We start from the raw sequence: 25315 nt of genomic DNA, 5'->3' as shown, positions 1-25315 counted from the left end.
TACAAACTTTCTCTTACAATTACCGCAGCATTTTCTTTTACATAAAAACAGGGCAAAATTATCATTGCTAATTAGATATTGTACTCTTTGTTAGTAAGTTTATTGTTTCTTCGCCATTATGAACGCAAATAGCGTTCAGCATCATCGATCTTTCACGTGACCTCTGGCCTGGATTTAAAATTTTTACCGGTATTTCCGAGTGCACGGCGGCACGGATTCATTCGTTCCTACACTCAAGACTGGTTGCTTCTTTTTTTCTAAAACTAGTTTCTTGCGCTTCTATGTAACTTGGGGTGAAGTTACGTGTTTGCAAGCGGACATGTAAGCCCGGCAGTTGGGTTTCGGTCGTGAGCCATTCGGAACAGGTCTGCATCGAAACGGGAGCTGGATTTTGCTGCGGCTGACAACGGCAATAACGGTGAGTCGTTTAACACCGCTGCTTCAATCGTTATATAATATCTGTCTCATTACCTTCCAGGCGGGCACAAGTTAACGAACTAGATCCTGCATTACATATGGGCAGTGAGGATCTCAGTTGCTGTTTCCTAAATAAACCTTTACTTGCGAGGCTGTCGTTTGGTTTACACACACAACCAGGAAAGAAAGAGCGATATCGGAACGCGCGTCTCATTTTTCATGTTATTGTAGCCGTGGTTGTAGGTGACTGAGTAGCCTTATCAATATACAGATTAAACTTTTTTTCGAGTCGGCCGGCAACGTCTTTCGTCCACAAAACCGAATAATCCTTTGGTAAAATGAAGTGAAAGTACAGAATTTAATGTATTAAACAGTTGCAAGCATGATACCCATATTTCGTACTTGTTGGTTCCAAATGTTCTTGCTGTTCAGATTGGTTTACCGTAGGGCATTTATTTTTGCAGTAGTGAAGCGGTGCATCACGTTCGTGGAGAAAAATAATGCATCAGTTCTAATAGCTTCATGACTTTCATGCATTTGCTTGAGTAACTAGCAGTGTGATCACTTCTAGAGCATAAATGAACCCACAAATGTTCTCATTTGTGATCTTAATAGTACTTGCGCTGTTGACATGCATTGTAGTTAGGCAGACATCAATTTTATGGGCAATAGCAATATTTATTTAACATGCTGCTTAAGCACCCTAGAATAGACAGTGTACATTTGCATGTGTTCTGTAGTCGCAAATCATTACAACATATATGTCGCACCTTTTTGCATTTCATATTGCAAAACTTTGCTTTTTCAATTTCTGATTCAGTCAAAATTTCTGTTCCAGACATGCAGTAATGAGGACGGCACCAGTATAAAGCAACACACTCCACGCACTAAACAGAAGCTGCTGCCTGCTACGACAAGGTCATTGTGTGGACATTGGCTACTACTACAAGGTAAACAACATATGGTTCAGAAATAAATATGTTTGGTCTATGCTGTATTGGCTTGCCGTTTGCAGCAGATATGAATGTTTGTTCATATATATGGTTCAGTATAATTGGTTCGAACATATAAAACCCACATAAATTTGGCTAATCTGTGCTATATCTCACGTGTCACCGTTTTGCCCCAACAGAGTCTATGCCAAGCACATCTTGGTCATCACAGAAGCTCCTATCTGCACCAACAGGAAGGGGCTGGAGCCGAATTTGCAAGGCTTTTACACCAAGAACAAAGAAGCACATGCACAAGAATATGGATGAGATATCAAGTCTGCAAAGGACTGTGTTAAGACTGCAAAGAGCTTCAGCCACCATTCCACCAGCACGGACATTTGGCTGAGTCATCCAAGTAACTCAAAAAGGACTTTCTAGAAATTCTTCGTCTTCAGATGCACCTGCAACATCTGACCAAGCACGGACGACGCTGGCCAAAAGATTGAGTTTCATCAGTTCGTCCTTAATCAGCTTCCAAGCCATGTTAATTCCGTTTGTGCGAAGTGTAATTTTTCTTCTATAAATGCAAGCTTTCTCATTGCCCATTTTTGTTAGAGGTTATTCATCCTCATCCAAATATAAAGGTCAACCTTTATATTTGGATATTTCGCTGATACTTAATACCAGTCACTGTCTAGCAGCCTAACATATCTGTAGCAGTATCTTCTAGTGTATGTTGTCATGCGCAATTACTCTCCTGAAATAGCTGATGCAGCATCGGCATGCGTCTTGCATTAACCTATGCACATGTGCTATGCACCATTTTACTTTTCTTGGTGTTTTTAGCCTTCAATGCTTGCAGAGCAGAGTGGCTTCTCTCTTGAATGCAAGCTTTCTCATTTTCCATATTCCTAGTCTCGTTGATGATTGCTCCTCTTCCTTGATAGCCTGGGTCTTTGTGCAAGCTACAGTGAAGTGATTGATTGCAGAATCTGGTTTTGCTGCCACACTTGGTTGTGGTAACTGTGTTACAGATGTGGGGGCCTGGTCAGTTGCATTGGTAAGCAGTCCCTCGAGGTAAGCATTTGCTCCTGCAGTCCGCAAAGCGACATAGACTCCCAGTATACACACACCGTAACTGGTGCGCCCCGTTCGTTCTGGCCTGCTGCAGCCATGGGCAAATTGTGCTTGTGGCCTACCTCGGCCATGATTTGCTCAAAACGGAGACCAGCATATGTGCTTACATGGTTCGAAGTGTATGAAGTTGATAGCCGTATGGGTGGAAAGACCCGCAAGAATGGCTGCCGAAGGTGATGCCCACAAAAGCGACTTGTCCACATTGCGACAAAGTGGGACACAAAGTGTGAGCCACACATAGCGGCCCCCGAAAGAAAATAAATGTGCAGGTTGGAAAGGAGTTAACGCTAAAATGCCGGGTAGTCCATGTCGCGGTGTTGGTTGCGGCAGCAGATGCCTGCGTCACCTGATTGCTTCGCAATGGAAGTTGCTCATCTTCAACGGCAACTGTTGGTTCAAACAGGTGCAAGGCTCTGTCCAATCTGTTTGTACCGCAGGTTGTCGCTCGTTACCAGACCACCACATGTGACAAAGGCAAGCATTATGCCTGTAAGATGGTTCGTAGCCAATGTATAATGTATTGTCAACCTCAAGCGGTGACTGATTGCCGTTTAATTTTGCTGTTATGTCACTTGGTTACGGTCGCAGTTTTATGTTTTTCGAATATTGCTGCCTGGTCGGTTGCACTGGGAAGCAGCCTCTCGAAGTAAGAATTTGATCCTGCAGTCTGCACAGCGACATAGACTCCCAATTTACGCACACCGTGATTCGTGCTCCCCGTTCACCCTTTCCTGCTGCAGCCATGGGCAAATTGTGCCTCTGGCCTTTCTCGGCCGCGATTAGGCATGAACGGAGACCAGCATAAGTGCTTACATGGTCGGACGTGTATGAAGTTGGGTGGAAAGGCCCGCAAAAGTGGCCGATGAAGGTGATGCCCACGAAAGCGACTTGTCCATATTGAGACAATGTGGGACACCAAGTGTGAGCCACACATTAGCGGCCTCCAAAAGAAAAGAAACATGCAGGCTGGAAAGGAGTCAATGCTAAAATGATGGGTAGTCCATGTCGCTGTGTAGGCTGCGGCAGCAGATGCCTGCGTCACCCGACTGCTTTGCACTGCAAGTTGCTCATCTTTAACAGCGACTGTCGCCGCAAACAGGTGGGACACTCTGTCCAATCTGTTTCTGCTGCTGGTTGTTGCTCGTTAGTAGACCACCACGTGCGACGAAGTCGGGCACTACGCCTGTAGGTAGGCAGCTCAATGTACCCTAAGAGACCCGTGTATGTGAATGCTCACTGTTGCCATATGGTTCGTCGCCAATGTATGATGTATTGACTGAACCTCATGCGGTGACTGATTGCTGTTTAATTTTGCTGTTATGTCACTTGATTATGGTCGCAGTGTTATGTTTTTCGAATATTGCGGCCTGGTCGGTTGAACTGGGAAGCAGCCTCTCGAAGTAAGAATTTGATCCTGCAGTCTGCACAGCGACATAGACTCCCAATTTACGCACACCGTGATTCGTGCTCCCCATTCACCCTTTCCTGCTGCAGCCATGGGCAAATTGTGCCTCTGGCCTTTCTCGGCCGAGATTAGGCATGAACGGAGACCAGCATAAGTGCTTACATGGTCGGACGTGTATGAAGTTGGGTGGAAAGGCCCGCAAAAGTGGCCGATGAAGGTGATGCCCACGAAAGCGACTTGTCCATATTGAGACAATGTGGGACACCAAGTGTGAGCCACACATTAGCGGCCTCCAAAAGAAAAGAAACATGCTGGCTGGAAAGGAGTCAATGCTAAAATGATGGGTAGTCCATGTCGCTGTGTAGGCTGCGGCAGCAGATGCCTGCGTCACCCGACTGCTTTGCACTGCAAGTTGCTCATCTTTAACAGCGACTGTCGCCGCAAACAGGTGGGACACTCTGTCCAATCTGTTTCTGCTGCTGGCTGTTGCTCGTTAGTAGACCACCACGTGCGACGAAGTCGGGCACTACGCCTGTAGGTAGGCAGCTCAATGTACCCTAAGAGACCCGTGTATGTGAATGCTCACTGTTGCCATATGGTTCGTCGCCAATGTATAACGTATTGTCTGAACCTCATGCGGTGACTGATTGCTGTTTAATTTTGCTGTTATGTCACTTGGTTATGGTCGCAGTGTTATGTTTTTAGAATATTGCGGCCTGGTCGGTTGCACTGGGAAGCAGTCTCTCGAAGTAAGCATTCGCTCCTGCAGCCTGCACAGCGACATAGACTCCCAATTTTCATGCACCGTGATTCGTGCTCCCCGTTCGCGCTTTCCTGCTGCAGCAATGGGCATATTGTGCCTCTGGCCTTTCTCGGCCGCGATTAGGCATGAACGGAGACCAGCATACGTGCTTACATAGTCCGATGCGTATGAAGTTGATAGCTACATGGGTGGAAAGGCCCGCAAAAGTAGCTGACGGAGGCGATGCCCACGAAAGCGACTTGTCCATAGCGAGACAATGTGAGACACCAAGTGTGAGCCACACATTAGCGGCCCCCGAAAGAAAAGAAACGTGCAGGTTGGAAAGGAGTGAACGGCTAAAATCTGGGGTAGCCCATGTCGCTGTGTAGGCTGCGGCAGCAGATGCCTGCGTCTCCCGATTGCTTCGCAATGCAATTTGGGCATTTTTAACGGCGACTGTCGCTGCAAATAAGTGGCACACTCTGTCCAATATGTTTCCGCTGCTGGTTCTTGCTCGTTAACCTGACCACCACGTGCGACGACGACGGTGAGCCGTTTACGAGCTCGCGTCAATGATTCCAGCGTATCTCGACATGCAAATTTTATTTCTGCTATTGCACGAGGATGTACACTGCTTGTCTTCTGCCAATAAAGTCGCGCGTTCTGTTCACTCACTTGTGGCTTGTTTGTATGGGCGTCAGTAGAGGCTCTTGGCAATTAGAACGCACCAGCTAAGCGGCAGCGAAGGCATTGAGGCATGCCGCATAGCCTGCAGGGCAAGCACGGCACGTACCAGCGTACGCGACCGGCAAAAAACGGCCATATTGAATTTTGCGCTAAAAAAAAAAAAGTTTGCACTTCCGCTTCCGGATTGAGCAACGTCATCTGGCGTCCCCGAAAGTTAGTTCCATGCGCTGCCGCTGCTTATTTTCGAACCACTGCCAAAGGTACAGTTTCCCTTCTCTAAAGTTGTTCTTTATTCTATGGCGACACCGCCGCGCCTGAGGAGCTGGGTTGAGCTCTAGTAATATGCTTCGCAGAAAAAAAAATGACATTTTAACTCGAAAGGCGAAGTAGTGACCCGCGATACCGAGGTTTAGCGTTGAGCTTGCAACCTTCGGACGGCGTCCCAACGATTCGGCGCTGCGACATGCAGGCTCGACGAAGCACGCAAGGGAAACTGCAGCTGGGCCGAAGGAACAAGAGCGCGCCGGCAGATACCGGGCTTCCCACCGCGCCGACGTGATGTGGACTGCCGCGAGCGGCGTTCCAAGCGTCGAACCTCGATGGTGCACGGGAACGTAAACCGGTCGGCGTTAATGCTCAGTGCAGAGAGAAACATTAGGTTATGCTATAGCTTGACGTTTGCTGTCGCGCCGCTCAGACCAGCGCATACACGCAGCAGCTCAGCAGGAACGCTCGTGGACCCCCCGTATAGCATGCGTGAGCACTACATACGTTCATGCCAGTAGCGGAAGGCGGAACCAAGCAGACTGCTGAAGCTGGGCTCCACCACCAAGCGCATTGAGCGGAGCGCTGACATTGCTGTACTGTGTCGCTTTTGCAACCAAACGCATTTGGCGTCTCTGGAGACATTCTAGCCTGCATTTTCATTAGTGGGACAGCACGAGGGCGGCAGCAGGTCCAACTGCGTGATTACTGCTCGAGCATCCGTATCGCAAGAAAAGAGTTTACTGCCGTTACTGAAAAAAAAAGCAGACTGTCCCGTAATCAAGAGTAGATGTAAGCTTGAAATGGCTACCGGCAAAGCAAATTGGCTAGAGATGCTACTAGGGACAATCTTAGAATGGATGTAATGCATGTTCGCAACGGCACACTGCACCACCCCACACCGCACCACGACGCACCACACCACACCACGCCATACTGTGCACTGGTCCATACGGACGCAAGAGTTTCCTGTCATTGACAGAACCTGTCTTGTCTCGGCCAAACAACCATCGGCTGCGCGCCGGACGCGTCGCGGAACTCACGGACCGCTGGCGTTGAAAAGAGCGCAGGCAACCCTGTCCAAGCGCCAAAAGATGACATGCAAGTGTACAGTGCCCTGTACGTCGCTATTCGAAATGACAAACGAAATTTCAGCGCATTAGAAGTTCCAGCTTTAATGATATCGTGAACAAACATTAGGAATAACTCGGAAGGAATATTTTTTGTAACTTCTTTAGACAGTAACTAGCTTATCTAATGCGGTCCTGTTCGAAGGGTTGGGGGCCATAGGCTGGATTTTCTTAATTTTTGACTGGTTGCCTGGAAGATTTCGTTTTGTTCTCGTTGAAATAAGCTTTTTTTCTAGAAAGCAACGATGTCCGTATGTTCTCGTTCCATTCACGTTTTAACTGCTTGAATAACGGCTCAACATTTTGGCTCAAGGTCACTTGAATGTTGCCGATAATGAAAGCTGAAAGCGTTTCATGTTTTAGGAAGTTCCTCTAATACTGCTAGCAGCAAAAATACCACACTAGGTAAAACGTAATCACAATGAAATCTTCATGGGTTTCTCGCAGACAATTTTCTGTTCTAGTCTACCTGTCCATTCTTGCAATTCTTGCAACCTCCGTTAGGGTCCACTCGGCATGACAGATAAGAAAGTAATAACAGTAAATATGATTCACTGCTATGAAATAAATAGAGGTGGCCGAATACGAACGTTTTCGAATACAATTAGAATACGTATAGTAAGTATCGAAAATGAGACCGAATATCTAATAGCCAAATGCAGACGCATACATATTCAGCGGGAATGTTTATTTCGACACAATCAGGCACCCCAGTTGAATTGGCTAGCGAAAAGATGAGAGCCGATTGCAATCGCGGACAATTAGGATCAGTTTTAAACATAAGGTCAGTAATTGTCAATAAGAGAACCGCACGAATATCCTCTCATCATTTTTAGAGCCTGGTTGGAAAAAAGCTTTCCCAGAATGAATGGCTGCTGTATGACTAGCTAGCTTTCCAAGAACGTTAAATAATAGTGGTTGAAAAAGAAAGATAAGAAATTGTAGAAAAAAAAAGCTACTGAATGAGTTGTGTTTTTTTTTGTAATAGGGCCCGTTGAAAGGAAAACATCGCTGGTAGTAGCGTAAAAAAATACCAGATGTCTTTAGCTAGCGCCGAAGAAACGTGAAGATGAAAGCCGTGTAAAGCCTAAAGTAATTCAACGTAATCCACCTTAATCCTCCAGAATCAATCTTAATCCAACGTAATCACCTTAGTACACGATAATGCACCCTAATTCACATGAATCCCCCATATTCGACCTCAATTCACCTTAACCCACCCTGATCCACCTTAATCCTCCTTCATCCAACTTAATCCTCCTTAATACACCTTACTCCACCCTAATCCATCATAAACAAATCACTAATCAATCAATCATTGGCTTTGATAATAATTAATCATCTCTTATAGACGGCTGGACAAGCTTTGGTTGGCTTCTGGCCTTACTTGGGTCTCGAGATATGTTTTAACATATCTAGATATATATCTATATCTAGATAACATATCTAGATAAACATAGGTATCCAGAGTTCTCGCTTAAAAAAAAGCAGGTACATGACTAGACTGCAAGTAACACTAAAATACAGACCACAAGCAAAAACCTCAAGCTGTCACATATATATGCTTCCGCGACGAAACCGAAAAGAAAGCTTGGATTACTATCTTGTTTATGCATTTATATGAACATGTTTGTCGTTGTTGTATTTCTGATAATTTGGGATATTTTTTGGCAAATGGAGAACTGTAAGTCGAATTTACCAGTCATTTGCGAAACACGGTTAGTCATGACGTTCGAAAATACAGTATGGATTATTTTCGAATACGAATACCAATTACAAAATTGGTATAGCCCCACCCCCCTTTAGATTTAAGCTCCAGGTGTGAATTCTGCACTGGCTCACACTGTCTGCGTGACAACAGAAAATAGCAAATAAGTTATTCAAGTTCAAAGAGCAGAGAGAGAGAGAGAATAAGATGCGAAAGGCAGGGAGGCTAACCGGAAGATGTCCAGTTTGCTATCCTGCACTGGTAAAGGGGTAAGAGGAGACAGAAAGACAAAGAAGACAAAATGCACTCATTGAAATAGATGCAGATGAAAAAGAAAAACAAAAAAGCGCATAAACTGTCATAAGATGCTTCGGGTGCTTTTCACGGATGCGTGGTTTTTGTTTCGGCGGGCCGTTAGCCTTGATCGCCGGTGCACCAGCCTACGTTGTCCGTCCGGCTATAGTTAAGATAGCCTAAGAGCACGATGCTTGGATCGCTCAGGGAGGAGGCGCACAGCTTTTGCCAACAGGGGGCGCTCGTTTCCAGGCGTCTGTCCGCTGTTGCGCGGGTTTTTTCCTCACTTCGTTTGTCTTTTGCATCCGCCGACGCTGCCCGGCCGGCAGGCTAAATCGGCAGTACAGAGCTGCGAGCACTGTGAGCCATCCAGGAGCTAAGCCACATTTAATAATGCCGCATTTGCATAATGGTAGCTTAGCCCCGCAAAAGTTTCGCGCCCGACAAACTAGCACCGAACGACGACGCGAGCCACCGAGGAGGGTAACGGAATCAAAAAAAGCCAAAAAGAAAAAGACCGAGAAGGAGCAACGAATGTGTGCTTGATGACGCAAGATTGAACATTGGAGGAAGGCTAGCCAAGCCAGCGTGGCGACTCCTGGGCCAGTGCCCCAAGCTTTCCGACAGCCAATGCCCTACGCGTAACCTTAGGGAGACGGCTTACGGTCGGAATCATGATCGCGCAACAGCCGTGCCCTAATCCTCGTTTTCCCCCTCTCTCCTTTGCTTTTGTGATGAGTGACTTTGAGCAAATTCGGAGTACGAATCGTGGTGCAGAGCGTACGATATTATTTTTGCGCGCGCGCTATCCAGGCAAGGTAGCTGGATACTTCAAGTTTTTCCACGCTTTGCTGGCGTCACTTGAGATGCAGAGAGAGCCGATTTCGGATCTCCGCAATGCAACGTCGAAGACGCGGGTCCGGTTTGGGAAGTGCGAATCGACGGTGCATAAGCTACCATGCCTCTGATGTGCGATCTTTTGGCAGGCTCCTAAGACAGGTTTATTTATTTATTTATTTATTTATTTACTTATTCATTTAAGTACCCTAAGGGCCCGTTAGGGCATCACATAGTTTACATAGTACATGGTTTCATACAATTACTGGAGGAAGCTGGGGAGGTAGCGCTTACGGGAGCCATGTAAGCAGCACTGTTCATCCAACACGGGAATGATGGTTAGTACATACAGGGATTTGCCTAAACTTCGTCCTTCTGGCTTTAAAACGCTTTGTGACTTCGAAACCTCATCATTTTCAAAAAAGAACAGGGTTATAGGCAATCAAATCAACGTTATTAAGATTGTCCGATGGCAAGATTTGAACACAGGACCTCTAGCACACGAGCCGGACATTGAAACCATTCGTCCACGGACGTGCAGACATAGAGAACCACTGCAATTAGCAGCGGTTACGTGTTTTCGCAAAGTATTATTGCCTTATGCAGTGTTGAAAATCAGATTGCTTTGAAATTCAGGCCTGAAGGCAGATAAAGCGTAATAAATGAAGCCGCAGGAACGTCTGAAGCCATGAGCACGAAGATAAGACACATCCATGCACTTAATTGTCCTTCCGGATACATAATAAGAATTCTCATGTCGCATAGCGATGGGAATCAGTTCTCCTGCCGCAACAACCAATGCAGCACACAACATAAAACGCAAATCAGAGGCTAAACCGTAATTAAGGACCTTTTACGGACCAATTACGGGCGGCGGACCACACATCACAATGTTTAATTTTCGTGTGGCGCGGGCTACGTCTGCCTATGTGGCATACTTGTACACAATGAATTACGTGGAATTAATTACTTGCAATCCATTACAATTCTTTGGAATTGATCGATTGCTTTTCTTACTCCGTAAAGCTCACTGCAATTCAATTCCGTTTTTTTTTTCGGTAAGTGATTGCACGTAACTAATTGCTTTATTCACGAGACAAGCTGCAACATGCGACGCAGCTTTGAGCGCTTGAAACAGACGCGAACTGCAGCAGGACGCCCGCACTTGTGACACGCACCAGCCTCGAGGATGCGTGCGTGTTCACTCAAATATATATTCTTACTGTGGGGCTTGAAAAATATTTTAATCAGGCAAGCCCTGGCATTCAGTAATACAACGAATAGCATTCCTTGGCTTTGTTGCCCGTTGTCATGGTCACCCGCCGGGCTTTCTCGAGCGCCGATGGAGAAAGGCGCAGACGCTAAGGGCGCGTGTTCCTCGCGCAGCAAAGTTTCCGGGCGTGCTCGTCGCCGAACGGCCACTGGGGCCGCGAATTTCGCGGCTATGACGTTTTCTATGCTACTGCATTTATGGTGCTTTGGGCACTCCCGAGTGGTGAGAACGACAACCGAGGCGGACGCTGTTTCTCCGCCACCTCGGCTGAAGGTTAACTCAGAGGTGCGTTGATCACCGAAGTCTGCTGCGTGTCTCTTGCCGACGTATTGCTGTTTCGTCTTGCTTCCGCATCACAGATTCGCCTACACCGAGTCCCACTCAGTCGGATGGGATCGGCATGATTTTAAAACGAGTGGTCGGAGGAGTATCTGGCCTCCGTGGAGTAAAGGAGCGGATAAGAAAGCCTAGATGAGCAGCTGCTCTCATGTCACCACCGTCCGCGTCACGCTGTAGAGATTCCTCTGTCCGTCGTGCCCTATAGGTCATGCTGCGGTAGTCGTCGTCTCCATCGTCGTCGCACCATCGTCTTCACGCTGTCATGCCGTCTGCCGAAACATCATCATCATCAGCCTGGTTACGCCCACTGCAGGGCAAAGGCCTCTCCCATACTTCTCCAACAACCCCGGCGGTCATGTACTAATTGTGGCTATGCCGTCCCTGCAAACTTCTTAATCTCATCCGCCCACCTAGCTTTCTGCCGCCCCCTGCTACGCTTCCCTTCCCTTGGGATCCAGTCCGTAACCCTTAATGACCATCGGTTATCCTCCCTCCTCATTACACGTCCTGCCCATGCCCATTTCTTTTTCTTGATTTCAACTAAGATGTCATTAACTCGCGTTGGCGAAACATGTCGACGATAACATTAACGGCCGTTATCGACGTCAGCAGTATATGTATACTTCGCGAGGATATGGCTAGCGTATGCATTTGATTTCTGTGGTCAGTATAATATATTCGCTTACTTTGACAATTATCTTCGATGGTTATTTCTGCACCAAGATCTTGTTTCGTCATCTTAACGGCCTATATATCCTCGGCACCATGTTCTGCAGTTCGCGACGGTTTCGAGTTTCTGAGCTGCACGAACGACACGACGTCAGAATGCTGTTCGCTTAACTTGTCCCTTTTCCATTGTGATTGGATAGTTGCTGACATTTCTTCGCTAATTTACCCGTCCCTATCTCCACTTTTGCTACGCTACAAAACCATTCTTGGGTTCTTGGTGGTCGTTATCTCTTCTATAAAGAAAGCAACAAAATCCCAATAAAGAAAGGCGTCAGGCAGGGAGATACGTTCTCTCCAATGCTATTCACAGCGTATTTGCAGGAGGTATTCAGAGACCTGGATTGGGAATAATTGGGGATAACAGTTAATGGAGAATACCTTAATAACTTGCGATTCGGTGATGATATTGCCTTGCTTAGTAACTCAGGGGACCAACTGCAATGCATGCTCACTGACCTGGAGAGGCAAAGCCGAAGGGTAGGTCTAAAAATTAATCTGCAGAAAACTAAAGTAATGTTTAACAGTCTCGGAAGAGACCAGCAGTTTACGATAGGTAGTGAGGCACTGGAAGTGGTAAGGGAATACATCTACTTAGGACAGGTAGTGACAGCGGATCCGGATCATGAGACTGAAATAATCAGAAGAATAAGAATGGGCTGGGGGATCAGCCAATCAGAACTTCAGCACCAGACGAAATGGACACGTCCACCAGGTGGACACTTCAAGAGTACGCCCTCTGTGCACTCTGTGTTACGACTTCATGCTACTTGGACCGAAATTTCCATTGCCAAGCCCGGTATGACCAAAGTCATGACGTCAAAATCACTATGGCTTGCTCGGGAGCATCCACATTAGATTCTATGGCAGTCGGGCAAGATAGCATGACGTCATGGATAAAAGTGCACCGGACTTCTGTTATCTAGGAGACGTTGGCTTGGAGGCCCGACAGCGATGGGTCGACCTAACTGGCTTCTCGTCTTTGCAAGACGGATCATCAAGCGCATGTTGTTCTGCCAGGCCGACATTGCATGCGCGAAGTGTTCTGCGACTGTGGCTGAATAACGTTGAACTTATTACTGTTATCCGGTGATAATTAGGTCAATCCTAGCCCTCTTTTTGATGCTGCCTCTCGCGAACTCGTCAGTGCAGTGAAAGATTCACAATCTGAGCAGACGGTGTCAACTGAAGAAACAATATCAATGCGGCTAACGCTTTCTGATCATGAAAAAATATCTGAAGGAGTTTAGAACAAGACTACACTGCATTCCATACATAGCTGTCAACGCTGTGGAGGCTAAAGAGACTTCTTGCAGTGGCTTCATTCGCACTTGGATATAGTTGGATGTTTTTTGATCGGTACAACTGTTTTTTAAACAGGCTCCGTGCTGAATAAAACAATCTTTATTCCACAGAAACAAGCGCACTGTGGTATACGGCTGGTAATGCGTTGTTTAAAATCATGTTTATTTTGGTTGTTCTTGAGGGTTTCTTTATTTGCAACCCGACGCCAGGAGCCTGCGCCAACAGCGCTCGCTCGCGCGAGCGCTGTAGGCGCGCAGCGAAGCATTGACGGAACGCGCGGAGTCCTAACTTTTCTTGACCAAACTTTTTGAGAAGCTTCCACAGCGTTGACTGCTATGTATGGAACGGAGTACAGAAAAATTGAATGAAGGTGCCAATCTTTCAGCAGAATAAAATATGAGCTGCAAAACCTTCCGTTGGCCTTTAAGTACTGTAGAAGTGAAGTTTCGTCGCTGTCTTCTCGATTTGCTGAGACCAAACAATTGGCTGCGGCTTAGCGCAGCTAACGCTGGATATGCAAAGCGAAAGCTTGGTTTAGCCTGGTTAAGTCTTGGATTCACTTGGTTAACTTTGTTGCGTATTCCAGGGTAGCGTATCGTACTGCTCCCGAGAAGTAGCGGCGCCTGCCTATGAAAGCTCGACCGACGTTACTTATTGGGTAGCGTGGCGTTGTCGGCGGGCTGCAGGCAACCGATAGACCAGGGCGACCAAGCGAGGGCGAGACGATTTCTAGAGCGAAACTTGCACGGTTTATTCAAAGGTAGATCCTGCGCCGGTAGATCGCAGGTAGATCCTGCGCCGCCTACTTCATTATAACCTCAGGTGCTCCCCTGAGGCCTCCGTTTGCCGGTTGCATGTGCCCTTCTGAAGCAGTGCTTGTAAAAAATCCAATCTATCGTCGCGACAAGAAAAGCGACCCGTGACTTATACAACACCAGTCAGAACATAGCCCCTTCAGACACAGCGATCACCAAATGGGGCGCCCACGCCCACTGCCTCACCACGCGAGCAGCCAGTGGCTGAGCAGATTCTTTATTCTGGGCTGAGCGTAAACAAACTCGACTGCACTCCGCAATGCCGGCATGTCTGAGGACAAACGAATACAACGCGCGCTAAGAAACCTCCTCCGTAGTGCCTAGGCAGAGTCATATATTTAAGTAGCAAAAGCTCCCAGATTTTCTCTCTCGCGCCCGCTCTTACTCGCGCCTGCGCACAAACGGCTGGCGATCCCTCAAATGAACGTCTCGTGTGGCGGAGCTCGGCGCGGTGAGTCACGTGATGCGTTGCCAAGGCTATTGCGCAGCTACGGTCAAATGAAGGTAAAATTGCTGGCGACGGCGAAATTCGGCTCGACGCGGTTAGTAATGTCGCTTTAAAATTGTTTGCATCGCAATAATCCTGTATTCCTTTGGCGTAAATGGCGCTCAGAAGGAACCTTGGCAGACTAGGGAAAAGCTAATACTTTACTGCGGGCGATGCGTCGGCATAAGAATCCATTGTAATTCAATTGAGCGTGCGCACAGGCTGGGTTCGTATATACAATATATGGAAGAAAATGTGCATGTCACCTGTATGTGTTAATAATGGCTATGTTTTTTATCATTAATCGGTTTCATCTCCAGAATGTCAGCACTGCTAAATGTTTTCAGGTTGCCCGGGCCCAGTCAAGCTCTCAAAATACAGCTTTTTGCCCAGGTACCCCTACCAGAAATGTCTTTTTCTTTTTCTGGAAAATAAAAGCTGAATGAATGAATGAATTAATGAATGAATGCGGAAATTGGCCTGTAATTGAGAAAATCAGCCTTGAAGAAAAACTAAACAATTATTTTCGCCAGAGCAATACACTTTAAGGCACCGAATATGGCGTCAATGAGGACTTCTCGCCACACAATCACCTTGCACGTAAACAACTAGTGCAGTTTCGTAAAATATTTGATTTCCAAATCAAGCTTCGATTGGTTGCCTATTTTGCAACAACAAAACGTAAGTTTATGATCACTGTGCTCAGAAGGTCGTTGAACGTAAAATTTAGCGCAAGGTTCAGAAGCAGCGTGAACTGATTCAACTTCGTCTCTCACCGTTGTCGTTATAAGTGCACTTACACCCGCACACCTGCATACCCAAACGCAATCTGCTTTGTAGCCTCATTTCCTCTTCATGAAGTGACGCAGTGTACCTAATCGAAATATCGCTTTATTCGTCCATCCTCGATTCCGAGATACTACCGTCACTAACAAACTTCGATATATTCCGTAAAGATAGACCCGACAGCTCACATGGCGGTGGAGTTCTTTTTCGCCACTAATAGTCCCACGCATTGCAGTCTAGCAAATATATAATATGATACGTAAATCTCACGGTTTGGTGCAGTGTATCTTTCCCGCGCATGCTCATAGGAACATGTTGTCGGCCCCTCAACAGTGACAGCTTTTTTAGCCTGTTTTGGCATGAGCGTTTATTCACCTTAAAAGAAGCTTATCATTACCTCCTAACTTAGCCATCGCTCTTTTTGGTGATTTCAACTTTCCCTCAATAGATTGGACTACTCTTGCCGCCACGCTGTCAAGAGATAACTCCGACAGTGAATTTCTGAACCCATGTTTTACATTCGGTAACCTGGTAACAGTAACCTGACAGGGAACCTGCCATCAAGCAACTATTATCGCCCCATGTCTATATAATCAGTGTATGCTGCAAAATTATGTAGCATATCGTGTATTCTGACGTAGCGCGTTTTCTCTCCTCCAACAACGTTTTTCACCCCAAGCAGCATAGTTTTATTCCAGCCATTCTTGTCAAATCCAATTCACTCGTTTACTTTATGAAATTCGCTCGAAGGTTAATCATAATATTCCAATTTATGCGCTGTTTCTCATTTCGAAAATGTCTTGAGAAAAGTTCCTCATGTCAGCTATTACTCAAGCTATCATACAGAAACTTTTTCGGGTCTCCAGCTTAGCGAGCCACAGGGCCGCGTCAGCCGTCAGCCTCTAGCGCCGCTGCGCGCGAGCTCAGGCCACAAGGGGCTACCGAGCGACGCGCGCAAGAACACAGTATTGCCCTAAGTTGACGGAAACCGTTTATTGTATCCTGCGGCGCCCGACACTGCACAAACGCCCGGTCTCGGGGCGGCGGGGAACCGAAGGGGTCCCGCACCATAGGAGGAATATAGTCAAAAGAGCCTGTAGCATGTCGCTGCGAGAGCATGGGCTCAAGCTGGGACACGCCGCTAGGAAACGTCCCGGCGGCTATGCTACTCCCTCTCGCGATAACCAATGGGCCAACTCGCGAGAGCTCGGGCAATCTCCTTCGGCTTGGGCCTCCGATAAGTGCGGCTCGGCGTGGTACGAACTCGCGCGAGCACTAGGCACCCGTTCTTCGGCTTAGCGTTGGGACAAGATGAACACGAGGTACGCGCTCCCCGCACGGGCAAAGGCACCGTGTGTGAGCTCAGTCCTAGTCACAAAGGGGTCGGCGGATGAGAGGAAGCATGCACGTACCTGGCGCCGTCCCAAGGAAGAAGAGGCACGCTACCCGTCACGACAGTAGTCACCAGGGGCCGCTTCGGGACTTCGTAGCGCCGCCCTCACCGCGAACCATCGCGAGTGGAGCGCCACCGATGACAACTAGTTCGGAGCGAGGAGGCAGTGAGGCGTAGGGATTGCAGAAACAGGTGAAATGCGCCTGCGCTATGGCGCGTCGAATTTCCCAAATCCCCACAAATTAGACCAGTCTGTGCTCAACTGGATTCGTAAGTTTCTAACTGATCCCCGGCAGTTGTTCTTAACGCTTGCAGGTCTCCCCTCTCTCGTATACGCTTTGGCGTTCCCCAAAGTACTGTACCTAGGTCCCCTCCTGTCCTTCAATTTACAACAACTAAATTGAAAAAGAGGAGGGGACCTAGGTACCGTAAAAATCGGCCGCTTTCCGTGCAGGTGCTGCTGCAACACTGCCCCCATCGCTCGTCGGCCCATAAAGCGGCGAAGGCACTTTAGTGCTTCTTGAGGACGATGGGCTTGTGTGAACGCCTGTCACAATTAGTGCAATTGCTATTAAACCACACTCGTCAGGGAACTCACCGGTAATTTCCTTCTTTCCTTCCCTCCCCTCTCTGTAATCTGTGTTTTCCCCTTTCCCATTCCCCCGGTGTAGGGTAGCCAACCGGACGTTATTCTGGTTAACCTCTCTGCCTTCAGCTTTCTCCTTCCTTGCTACATCAACTACCTGCCACTCAACATTGATTCTAAAATCAGACTTTTTGATGACTACTGTGGTTTACAGCGCCCAGTAACTAACCTATCTCAGCCTTACGTTTTGCAGAATGATCGTATTAAAATATATTACTGGTGTGGCAACTGGCTAATATCCATGAATATGAACAATGCATATGTAACGTATTCTCACCGACGTAATCATTACCTTGGCTCCATTTGCACTCTATATAATTGTCAGCCGCTACTAACACCAAGTACTTAGGTATGCATATTTCCTGTGATCTAACATGGTAGCAACATGTTATCAACACTGATTACTGATGCTGATAATCGAGCCCTTCGTTATCTTCGTCACAGCCTATACTTGGCACCTGCCATCACAAAACTAATAACTTTTAAACACTTGTAAGATTTAAAGTTGGATATGCTACTGCCATTTTTAACTCTCATCAAGCTAAACCCTTCATATATGCTTGAATCCAACCAGAACCGTGGCACCATCCATATTCACAATCTAGAATTACTCTAACATCTAACATCTGTGTCTCTATCCTATTTTTTTTCTAATCCTTGCCACCAGACAATGCATTCATTAGACCAGCCCATCGGACATATCATCATTGCCATCCAAATGCCGTATATGTTACATCGCGAGGGTATGTATCCCTGTATGAAATTCTTCTAAAAGTCTTTTTTTTTTGCATACGGCACAAAACTGGAACGACGTCCCTCCCCCTCCCCCCTATCGCGATGTCAACAAACTGCGCCCAGTTTAAAGCAGCCATTATACGGAACACGTTGACTGAGAACCGCTGCCTTCATTGCCCACCCTTCATGTAACGTACATCTGAGAGCATTAAAAAAGAAAATAATAATAATATCTTTATTGCTAAACAGGTATACAGTGTTATCATCAGGCCTGTCTAAACCAACAAGGGTTTATGGGACATGGCCATGCAGATTTGGCAAGGCAATACATTAAAATAGGAGAACATTCAGATATCAACAACAAAATAACAGTTTTAGGAAAAGTGCGCGCGACATTGGATTTGTCTGCGCAAATTTATTACAATAGTACATATAGTTCAAACTTACCCATAACAAAACCTAAAACGAACAAACAGACAAATAAAATGTAAGATTTAAATCTTTGAGACAGTTGCCACATAAATGTCACATGAAGTAAGAAGACAAAGGTAACGTGATATGGATAAGGTTTAACCTACAGGGCATGGATCATCTTCTTCAGCAATATATTTTCGAAGTTGCTGAGAAAATATCCTCTGGCAGATTGTTAAACAGGTTGGGAACATACACACATTGTCGTGCCCTGCCGTATCTCGTTGAGGAACAAGGCACAGTAAAACGCACACCGGAATGGAGCATACGCGCAGGTTTATGCTCAACTTTGAAATCCGAGTCCCCAAAACGACGTAACACCACCGTTTGAACAAACAACGAGCGGAACGAAGAAAAAGCAATGGCGCTAAATATATTTCGAGATAAGAGTAGAGGCGAGTCGTACATACGCTACACATTGGAGCAGTGTTTTGTAAAAGAGCGTCAACCCTGCTCTCCCAACGCGCATAACAGAAGGCGAAAATTGTGATGCCATACCTTAATATTCCATACGCAAGAGCGTGCACAATCGTTTTTTCTTTTTTTGACCGGAAACCAATCAATTGCGTTTTTAGACATATTTTTTGTAGCATATTGATCGCCGATTTATAGCATAAATGCTTTGCTAGTCGAACGGTTTCATCAGCGTATTGAAAAAGTGTGCATTTTCGAAGAGTGGACGCAAGGTCATTGATAAAAATATTTAAAAAGTAGCAGGGATATAATAAACCCTTGGGATACTCCAGCTTTGATAAGCAAAATAGAGCTAGAGTGATTGCCTAACACTGACTACTATTTGGGATCTATTCGACATATAACTTTTAAGGATGTCATAAAAATGTTCCCCGAAAGCCCAATAAATTTAGTTTGTGCAGCATAATGTCGTAATTAACTGTCTCAAACGTTTTACTGATTTAAACTAAATAATAATAATAATAATAATAATAATAATAATAATAATAATAATAATAATAATAATAATAATAATAATAATAATAATAATAATAATAATAATAATAATGGCGAGGGAAATGTCTTCTAGCATACTGAATCTCGTTACCACCACAACAAATACTCCCATGACATTGTCCAAGAGCGGGAGCTGTTAGAGAAAGGAAAAAAAATCATGCCAGGTATAGGCCTAACGAATCAAATATTCTTTTGTAAAAGAAAGGTTGTTGTTTTCCTTCTTGCTCTTGTGATTACCAGTCGGTACATGCGACGGAGGTTGTCGTGCAGCGTTGGCATTAATCGGTGGCTGAGGGAGCGGCTATTTGTCCGCCACTTCAGTGCCAGACATCACGACGGCTGCATCCGCTCCTCCGACGCTACCACAGGGGGCTCCCCGTTGCCTGATAACACACCGCGAATGACTGCGATTCCCAATAAAAACGCATTAAATAGTTGCAGTCCCATCGGGCGATCGTTCTGGCCTGCTAGCTCAGTCGGTTAGAGCGTCGTGCTAATAACGCGAAGGTCGTAGGTTCGATCCCTGCGCAGGCCACTTTTTTTTTAACCCATATAAAAACATTTCTTTTTATTGAGTCGAACAACCCGCATGGCGGGTTTCCAACGCAGGTCGCCAGATGATATTCTGCGCATAACTGCTTGGTCGAAGTTTCTTTCACTTGCGGCAGACCTAAGGCTGAAGAAAAGCACACCTTGCATGACGCGCACTGTTTCCTGAAGTGAACGCTTATTGACAAATAGTCCTCAAACATCGGACAAAAAACCGAGGAAAGTGCAAACGAATCAGCCACGTCGACTGCTCTTTGCGGGGAAGGTGTGATCCTCTTTCTGACATACTATAGCGCGACTTTTGCTTCAGCACCGAATGTGCAACATCGTTAGTATGCGTGCTTTCTTAATTAAAACGCGACGACGTAGCATGACACCGCGAACACGACAAAGGCGACTTGAACATAGCGATCATAGTTTTGACCTTGCTGCAAACCTGTGCCGATCTACTCGCGCTTTTCTTTTTACCAGCCTAGCGTTATATATATATTGAAATTCCTATTTATTTTTATTGCTCATATACTTAGTATTGCCCGACGACATGGCGAGCCAGGTGAAGAGGGCGCGGCGGACGTCCAGGTCCAACGGCATTCTGGACTGAAGTCGCCGCCCACCTCGGGCGAAGGCGTCGCCTACTTTTTTAATCAATAAAGCTTACTACTACTACTACTACTACTACTACTACTACTACTACTACTACTACTACTACTACTACTACTACTACTACTACTACTAGTACTACTACTACTACTAACTTATATTATTATGATTATTAAAACATACTATTTCTTACATTGGTTGCATAACTTGTATTCAACAACTTCCATTACAACAGTATCGTTGATTGACATGCGCAGTCTGGTAGTTTAATTTCTGCGTGTCATATCAGAGCGCAATTCTTTCTTTTTATAAATTTTATGTTGAAGTGCAAAACAGCTATCTAGATTCCATAACATTTGGCTACAACTACGCAAAGCTATGTGTAGTTACTGACTTCCTTGAAGGAGTCCCTTCCAACTGGCCCCATATTAATTTTTTTTTGCTATACACATGGAAGTTACAGAACTCCCTCTGAAGAGCATTCTAGCGCAGTTATTTTTCAATGTGGTTCATCATTTGAGGAGGCGGAAGAATTTGCTGTCATGTTTCCATGGGACGAGGAGGCGAGCGTCACTGCCCAACGGGTAGGCTGTACCGCGGTACACGTTGAGGCAACCTACAAACGGACACTGACTCCCTTTCTCTCGTAGAAGGCGATGGCCCGCCTTCGTTCCACACCAGAGTCAAGGGATGGCGTCGTGTTCACGCGTCGAATCTAGGTGGCGTGGTCGAGCCTCGGCGCCATTTTTTTTGTTTCTTCATTTTACTGTGAAGCCGTATACGAATCAGATCACGGGATTTATTCGTCTCCATCGACAGGAGAGTCGACATAACAGTCGACAAGAACGGTCGTCAGAAATCCATTCCACGAACTGAAGCGAAAAGTGTCTGTCTCCATCGGAATTACGCATGCAAGACGCACCCCTGTATTCGTTTCAATAGGGAAAATAACAAAACAAGAGTCAAAACAACATGATAGATGATAAGGCTCTTTCGAACAATGCGAAGCACGTATATAGTGTTTGCCAACCCGCCGTGGATTCTCAGTGGCTATGGTGTTGGGCTGCTGAGCACGAGGTCGCGGGATCGAATCCCGGCCACGGTGGCCGCATTCCGATGGGGGCGAAATGGTAAAACACCCGTGTAATTACATTTAGGTGCAGGTTAAAGAATCCCAGGTGGTCGAAATTTCCGGAGTCCTCCACTACGGCGTGCCTCATAATGAGAAAGTGGTTTTGGCACGTAAAACCCCATAATTTAATTTTTTTGTTATATAGTGTTTGCTGCATGCGTTTCCCAGTAAAGGCTGTGGTTGCATAAGCTGTAGTTGCCAGGAAGCGGCAACTGTAGCACAAGTCACTACACTTTCATACGTAAAAGAAGAACCCGCCTAGCAACTGATTTCATTTTTGTTGTGATAGCGCTAAGGGAAGTTCAGTAAGGCAGCGTTTTGAGCGTGTTTGTATGACGTGATGAGGCTTACAACGCGCGAAAATACGAGGACACGAGGACACAGAAATACGTGGTACACACGACGGCGCTGACTTACAACAGATATAAACGCTGTTGTAAGTCAGTGCCTGTGTGTACCACGTCTTTATGCGTCGTATTTTCGTGCGCTATAAGGTCCGCCAAGCTTTGGGAAGGTCACGCGTATATCGTCAGGACTCCCGAAGAGCACAGCGCGAACACGATGAGCGGCGACGGAACAGCAATGCCAATACGCACAATGGCGTTGTGCTCGGGTTAGGCAAAACGCAGCGGTTCCTGCGCAAAACAAGCCACACACCTCAGTGTTTGCTCCAGCGATCACAACGCAATTTCTCTCAACTAGCGAGAGTTATGAAGATTGATTCATTAGACGCCGCTGATTCCGAATTCCATTGTGGATTTTATGCTCGTAGGCCTAAAACGGCTTAGCTTGGCTGGTCAAGGCACGTAAAGTTGGTTACTCAAAACTAAGGGCACCCAGTTTTTGCTGCTTACAGAATAACCTCTAAATTGTAATTAAATGCGCATACACGAACGTCAAAGATACTATTCTAATCATAAAATGACATATTTTATTTAATTATTTCTAATGGCATTTCTTTGACGCCGTAATGGCGCTGTCAGCGCAAGACGCTATCCGCAAACGCAAAGCCTTATTCTAAATCTCTTCCCTACTGCGTGCCCCAACGTTGACACCTGAAAAGCTCTTTGGGGCCCCAAACTATTGGAGCCCCTATCGTAAAACTCTCTACTGACGCGCATACGCTAAAGGCAGACCCGCTCAACATTTTCTATTGTTAAGCTGCCAACTAGGCCAAGGATGCAGCGTATACTATGGTAACACGTATTTGTCAATTTGATTTTCCTTTGTCTCCTATGTTTCGCTCTGAAAAGACGTTAGACGAGTTCTTCCACGATGTTGCTCTTTCGGGATGGTCGCAGTGAAATCGCGGCCGCGGCAGCTCCGGGCGCCGCCACCGCTGCCGCCACCGCGCGCTCCCGACGCCCATCCATGACGGCCGCTCGCAGGCGCGCTAGCGACGAGCGCTTTTCGGATGAGCGCGGCACGCGTCGCAGCCGCTTCCGAGGGGAAAGGGGGAAGCCGCATCTTCTCGGCGGGGCTGCCTGGACTGCAGCTATCGCTTCGAGCTGTTGCCAGGATCGAGCGTCCGAGGCACACCTCTCCCTCTCTCTCCCTCCTTTCCTCCGCTTCCTCCTTCCCCCACTCACCGCCGGAAGGATTAGCGTGTCCAATGTATGCGGCAGACGTGGGGCCGCCGCGTCGCGCGTGCAGCGACGTCGCATCCACAGGCGCCGCTTGTTGAAGCGTGGTCTTTTGCAGCAACCCCCCCGACCTGACAGCCGATTCGAGTTGGAGGGCCATTAATGTGCGCTGGCCATTAATGCGACGTTACGAATGAAAGCGGAAATAGAACTTCAGCTTGTGGCGTGTGGTGGGCGCAGCTGTACGCGCACGATTTTCCGCACTCGCTACGCGATGACTCGGCAAGTGGCGCGTTCTGCGGCCGAGTTCGAAACTGTCAGTCCGATTTCCAGTCGTACAAGGTCGCTTTTCAGAGTAGCGGCGTTTAGAAGAAGCGCCAGTATTGACGTGAGAGAAACCCCGATTGGCAGGATTAATCCGCAGCCCACGACTGCGCCGTACTTCGGGGGCCACGCGCAGTTTAATTTGTTTTCTTTCGGGGGGGGGGGGGAGGTCTTATGGGCTTTGTTCGTGGGTTCATCTTGTTTTGGTGTAATTTTGAACATCTTGCCGACGCGAAAACACGAGAAGCGAAGCAGCAAGACGCCCCACATGGGCGATGATAGTATATATCTCAGCGAGATATCGTAGTCCAGCTAAATTGAAGCGCTTGAGCCGTACTCTTTTTCCTTGGAAGATTTCAAAGAAGCGACGGCGTGTCTGGCTCGTGCCCAGGGACTATTTCACATATGCCTATAAATATGAAATTTCAAGCGTCAGTTTAAATGAACACGCGCTCAACAAAAAACATACCGAGTGGTCTCATTTAGAGTAATCCTCTTTTAAAGATCTCCTGTGGCCGACAACGCGATTCTGCCGCACCAACCGAAATACTCGCAGAGGTGGACATTACGTGCGCGACGAATCTCATGGGGATGCTAGCTAATTAACGAAGTTTCGTTAATAAAATTTGAAGGTACTCACTTTATGGCCCATGTCCAGTTGCGGAAGTGAGGCCCAGCACGAATGAAACCATGCCCACTTACCAGAAGTCCGGTGCTTAACATCAGTTTCAAGAATCACGCCCTCAAATTCAGTCGATGTGTGGACAAGTTCGTGAGGACGTCCTCAACGCGCATCTGTCTTCATCCTCACGGAATGAGAGAATTCAGAAACAAAGGCTGATGTCGTTCAAAGGAAAGCTTTAATAAATTCACTGATCGCTTAATGTACGCGCCAATCAGACTCGCCTTCCCACAAGCATGATTCAGCGTGTGTCAATTTGAAGCCTCTTGCATAGGCGGTGGTGTTTTCTTTTTTCTTTTTGTCTGAACACACGGATGTTCCAGTCTATACATTTATCAGCGGCGTGGAAATAGGCATTTGGTCGACGTTGAATACCAGCGTTCTTCCACAAGTCATGTAGTATAAAGTGAACGTCGCTCTCTTTGTAGCTTAACCTTGAAGTTGAGAAGAGCAGCTCGCTCTTATTGTAACATCTAGGAGTATCAGCAGCACTAATAAATGTAGAGGACGAGGAAATGGACGCGCGCGAAGGCAACGTAGCGGAAAAAGGCCGTTGAAGAGGCGCCTAGCGTTGGATGAGTTGGGCTTCATTGACTTTAGATGCTATCTATTTCCATATGGACTCTCGTCCCCCTGTGTATGCCATCACATGCTGCTGAACAGCGAATGCTCCAGCAGGTGTACGTGCTTACTGACTCCTAACTGGAATAAAGTGCACTGATTGCTGTGAAGTGAACAGTGCTGATTGTAAAAGATATGCACGGATGCGCAGTAGAAACCTTGAAGCATCGGCTGTGCGACTGTTACTCATACGGCGATCGCAGACTAGCGCTTTGTACCGCTTTGGCGGGCATCGGCTGACTGATCTTTCACGGATGGCAAAATTCTGGGACCGTGACCACGGAAATATAAGTTAATGTAATTTGACGAAAATGAAATTAAGCAAC

The 25315-nt window shown here is 46.7% G+C and overlaps 1 non-coding gene across 1 annotated transcript; it reads left to right on the top strand.

Annotated features, from left to right (window-relative positions):
- Positions 1 to 19959: 19959 nt before the first annotated feature.
- Positions 19960 to 20033, top strand: TRNAI-AAU (transfer RNA isoleucine (anticodon AAU)). Its single transcript has one exon. It is a non-coding gene; the product is annotated as a tRNA-Ile (tRNA).
- The last annotated feature ends 5282 nt before the right edge of the window (positions 20034 to 25315 follow it).

This window comes from Dermacentor albipictus, chromosome 1, assembly GCF_038994185.2.
Source record: "Dermacentor albipictus isolate Rhodes 1998 colony chromosome 1, USDA_Dalb.pri_finalv2, whole genome shotgun sequence".
Lineage (NCBI taxonomy): Eukaryota > Metazoa > Arthropoda > Arachnida > Ixodida > Ixodidae > Dermacentor > Dermacentor albipictus.
Note: the sequence above shows the minus strand (reverse complement) of the source record. Positions and strands in the feature narration are given on the sequence as shown.